The following is a 5499-nucleotide window of genomic DNA, read 5'->3' on the forward strand; positions in this document are numbered from 1 at the left end:
GAACCCCTCAATCAGAGGGAAGTAGAGCAATTATTCCAATTACTGTGTCTAAAGAGCTGTACACCAGCCATTTTCCGGTACAACAAAAATACATTTATCTTTGTCAAAGAAAATTCTCCACTCCCTGAGCAGAATTTGTAACAGGCAACCATTTTAAAGCTTCAGACTTTTACCTCACATTGTTCAGGACGTTCTCCAATATCTCTGTGTAGATCGGGTTCCACTTCAGCATTGATGGTGTGATAGGCAGAAGCCACTCTCTGTAAAGTACACAAGAATAAACTTTATGACATAGAAATGTAAAACCAATTTTTGTAGTAAATATTGTAGGAGAAATAAATGATTCAAAAGTTTGCTTAAAAGGTTGTTGTTTTGATTAATGAATATTGTAGAGGTGTCTGCAACAGCATAATTCCAACAAACTGACATATAATGCCTAAAGACATTGCCCACTGTAAACTACAAACTCAAATTGGTGACATTTGAGACATTAATATTTTTCACTACTCCTCCCATGACCTTCACTGTCTGCTTGGATAACATTGGTATAGTCACCTCTGGAACTATGTCAACTGTCTCCTGCACTTTGATTGCTAAGGGAACGTCCATCATCAATTCCAGAACTGTGTCGATCACTGGATGATCTTCTGAAAGCCTCTCCGGAATTTGAAGTAGATGCTATGGTAGTAAAAAAATATGTGTAGCCAGAAATAATATTATAAAGAGAGCACTGTAATCTTTTGTAAGATAGTTGGCATGATACCTTCATCTTTCAGCTTTGCCGCAGTCAAAACTTAAATATACCGGTATCCATAACCAGGGGAGTGCCACTTACATTCATTTTTGAGAACTTTTTGAACATATCCTGAAATTGTCATGGCAGCAATGACGTTAAAGTTAACAGTTTTATTGTTTTTGTGATTTTAAACAATTATCAGGGGGGCAGATACTTTTGACTATTGCAACATCTTCAAAAAAAGGAAGCAAACTAGCAGAAACAGCTTAAGGAATGATGTAACAATTATCATGGATTTATAACTTCTTTTTGACCCTATAACTACTGTATAAGGGCTTTACGATAATTTATAAGGCATTTTTAGTGAAATCAACATTACATTAGTTTAACTTACAGCTTAGTTATTGTGGTTTGCACATGGGTCGTCCTCTTTGAAGTGGTGTTCACACAGGAAAACAAGACACTGGGAGCATGTACTAAACACTTCATGTAAACATGTGAAATGTTCACACATCTGAACTTCATGAGGCACGTCTATGAATTAAAAGAGAACATTAAAAAAATATAGAAAACAAAGAAAAACTTGAATATCACTTTATCAACTATCTCAGCCTGGTTTATTAATAGGCCTAAATAACTAATATATTTAACTTTACTAAATTGAAAATTTGATGAAAACTTTATAAAAAAATGGCACTTACTGCATATGAATACAAGCTAACAATGATCATCAAATCATTTTTAAAAGTATGTAAGCCAACAATGTTTCTTCGTGACATTACTTTTCATTGCTTTACATCTCCATCATAAAGCCTACCGACACTTGGTTGATCTGGTAGAGGTCCATGATGTACAATGAAAATAATTCAGAAATATTCATTCAGAAATCATGAAACTGTATAGCATTTCAGTTCAATGATTTCTATCATATAGTTATCAAACCAAACAGAATAGTATGTAGGCCAACAATGTTTCATAAATAGTATCATACATTACCTGTCATTGTGACACCAACATCTCCAATGTCAAGCCTTGGTTGATCTGGTAGAGGTACATGGTCTACAATGAAAATAATTCAGAAATATTCATTTAGAAATCATTATACTCTATATAGCAACTTAGTTTAACAAGCTACTAACTCTTAAACAATAATGTTCAAAGGCCAAGACTAAGAGAAGCAGATAATATACGTACAATTCTCATGTTTTTAAATTTAAATTTTGCTTAAATTCATTAGAAACTTGTAGACACTTCAAAAATATGAGAAGACACTTCCAAAATGTTGGGAGGCACTATAACTTTTATTTTGTGTGATGACAGATAAATGAACGACAAATATTTAAAAAAATAATTACACACTAAAAACTAATGAATATTACGTTTCTTGAAATCATTTATCTCTTGTATATATGAGAATTGTTATTAAAGAGTATGAGTACAAGAAGATAGACCTGGAAGCTCGACTGCTGTCTCAGCATTCTTCCAGTATTTGCAGTAAAGGTAAAGGTAAAGGTATATACCTAATTTTTTTTCCCTTGAGTTTCTTTAAATGTGAACTTTTACCTGTTCAAGACTATTCCCGAGATATCTCGGGCTGGAGTTTATTGTAAATGCGTGTTATACCAGAATTAAACCCATCTCAAACGGGGTCAAGGACTGTCAAAACTTTGTTGTGCACTTTCATATTCTGCATTGTCACAAGTCTACTTGTCAACATAAAATCTTACCTTTAATTATTAGTTGAGCAAGTGGTATGCTGTCATCATCACTTTCCTCAGACTCATCATCCACTGCCAGGACAACTCCCTCCCATCTCCTGCCTTTCCAAGGCATGAAGACTTTTGTCCCTTTTATTGGAATACAGGGACATTGAATATCTCCATACACTACCACGTTTTTGGAGCCATCTTTTTTCCACTGAACCAGCAATTCTGTTGTTTGCTCCATGCTGTAGCCTAGCTGTGCAAATCCTGAACAAGTGAGGAAAACAAAAGGGTTACATTAATTTGACTGAAAGTAGATCTAATCCCAACTTACAAGCTACTTTACAATTGACCGTCCCCAGTTCCAGTAGCGGGAAAGTAGAAACTTAAGTTGAATGTTAGAGTTCTAGACATGCAACTATCATTTGAGATTGCCCTTGATTAAAGTTGAACAAACTTCAACAAAGCCACTAAAAGACAAAGGTATCAAAGTTCAAACCATTCTCCTTTCATATCTGTACTATCATTTTTGCAAATTTAATTTGAACAATAATCTATTAGGGTCTAGACTTCTAGAGTCTAGAATCTGCTTGCACTGTTGCAATTAATATAATAATACCTGAATACGGTATACTACTAACAATCTGACATTTATTTAGATCTAGGCCTAACTAATTTTGTAGATCTAGATCTACTCTAAGTTAGTCTAAGCATGCTTTCAAATTTCAATCCGTACCACTGTCTTTACAAATTGTTGTCTTGTCTCGTCTTTCCATGAGAGCGAAAAAACAATGAAATGATTATCACGGCACATATAGATTGACGACTACTCCTACATACTGTAGGCCTACATGTATCTTGCTCTAACTGAACAACATCACACGAACAACATCACATCCCGCACCCAACTCTCTACGGGAACTGATGTTTCCCTCGGGACAGTAACTGCGTGGAACATCACCCTTGACTTGAGGCTTGAAGCTTGTTGCTAGACCTAGACTTACTTCATATTTGGAGGCCTTCAACTTCAAGGGAGCGCTTCCATTGCCACCCACTCCAGCATCAATGCCACCCAACATCCACCCCAGCACAGCATAGAGAGTCAATGCTAATGCGTAATGACTGCTTAGAATTTGTCCGTGATACCATATAAATCAATACACGGGGCAACGTATTAATTATCATCATTATACATCGCATTTTTACCCGATAAAATCAAAATATTCTTACAGTCCTAATCATAATGTAATCAGTGTGACCAAATATATCAAATCTTCCAGATAATTTGACATTTACAACACGTTATTTAAAAGACGAAGCAGTCAGCTTCGCGATAACGGCGATTAACGCCCTTCTGCTTTGATCAAAATTTACGCTCGCGCCCAATTTGCAAAGGGCGTAGAGGGCTTACGCCCTTCTGCTTAGCGCGATATCTGCCAGTTTGTGCTAACGCCCTTTTACTATTGTCGATTACGTGATCATTTACTTCGTTTTATGCTATCTCGATCACATCATTTGAAAGAGCTTTGAAAACTCTATTAAATGACATGAAATATCAAAAATCGATTTTTGACCCAAAATTCGAGCTAACGCCCTTCTGCCAGGAGTGCCAGCCGTGCGACGTACTATCCTACATCCACCCCACCCCCACCCTACCTGTTCTTCCATTTTACTTCTACTACAATCCTACCTCTACTACCATCCTACGTCCACCCCCACTCTACCACCCTTCTCCCATTCTACCTCTACTACCATCCTACCTCTACTACCATCCTACATCCACCCTACCCCACCCTACCTGTTCTTCCATTTTACCTCTACTATACCATCCTACCCTCTACCACTATCCTACTAATTCCACACCCCACCCCCACCCTACCTGTTCTTCCATTTTACCTCTACTGCAATCCTACCTCTACTACTATCCTACGTCCACCCCCACCCTACCCCTTCTTCCATTCTACCTCTACTACCATCCTACCTCTACTACCATCCTACATCCACCCCACCCCCACCCTACCTGTTCTTCCATTTTACCTCTACTACCATCCTACATCCACTCAACCCCCACCCTACCCATTCACCCATCCTACGTCCACCCCACCCTACCCATTCTACCATGATACCTCTACTACCATCCTACGTCCATCCCCCACTCTACCCCACACTACCCCTTCTTCCATTCTACTCTACTACCATCCTACCTCTACTACCACCCTACCTGTTCTGCCATTCTACCTCTACTACCATCCTTCCTCTACTACCATCCTACATCTACCCCACCCTCCCTGTTCTTCCATTTTACCTCTACTACCATCCTACGTCACCCCCACTCTACCCCCACCCTACCCATTCTTCCATCCTACCTCTACTACCACCCTACCTCTACTACCACCCTACCTGTTCTTCCATTCTACCTCTACTACCATCCTACATCCACCCCACCCCAACCCTACCTGTTCTTCCATTTTACCTCTACTATCATCCTACCTCTACTACTATTCTACATCTACCCCATATAGTCTACCCTCAACTTGTTTTCCCAGCCTACTTCTACTACCACCCTACCTGTTCTTCCATTTTACCTCTACTACCATCTTATGTCCACCCCTCACTCTACCCCCACCCTACCCGTTCTTCCATTCTACTCTACTACCATCCTTCCTCTACTACCATCCTACATCTACCCCACCCTCCCTGTTCTTCCATTTTACCTCTACTTCCATCATACGTCCACCCCCACTCTACCCCACCCTACCCATTCTTCCACCCTACCTTTACTACCACCCTACCTGTTCTTTCATTCTACCTCTACTACCTCTACCAGATTCGTACATCCACCCCACCACCACCCTACCTGTTCTTCCATTTTACCTCTACTACCATCCTACCTCTACTACCTTCCTACATCCACCCCACCCCACCCTACCTGTTCTTCCATTTTACCTCTACTACCATCCTACCTCTACTACCTTCCTACATCCACCCCACCCCCACCCTACCTGTTCTTCCATTTTACCTCTACTACTATCCTACGTCCCCCCCCCCCCACCCTTCGAT

General features: G+C 39.6%; 1 long non-coding RNA gene across 1 annotated transcript; it reads right to left on the reverse strand.

The window, feature by feature from the left end:
- On the reverse strand, positions 1-2701 carry LOC115929284. The gene is made up of 5 exons (XR_004066410.1): positions 2464-2701; positions 1733-1795; positions 1131-1270; positions 556-678; positions 1-260 (listed from the first exon to the last, which is right to left on the reverse strand). It is a non-coding gene; the product is annotated as an uncharacterized LOC115929284 (long non-coding RNA).
- Positions 2702-5499: the final 2798 nt, after the last annotated feature.

The sequence above is a fragment of the Strongylocentrotus purpuratus genome, unplaced genomic scaffold, assembly GCF_000002235.5.
Source record: "Strongylocentrotus purpuratus isolate Spur 01 unplaced genomic scaffold, Spur_5.0 spur5_scaffold_4, whole genome shotgun sequence".
Classification (NCBI taxonomy): domain Eukaryota; kingdom Metazoa; phylum Echinodermata; class Echinoidea; order Camarodonta; family Strongylocentrotidae; genus Strongylocentrotus; species Strongylocentrotus purpuratus.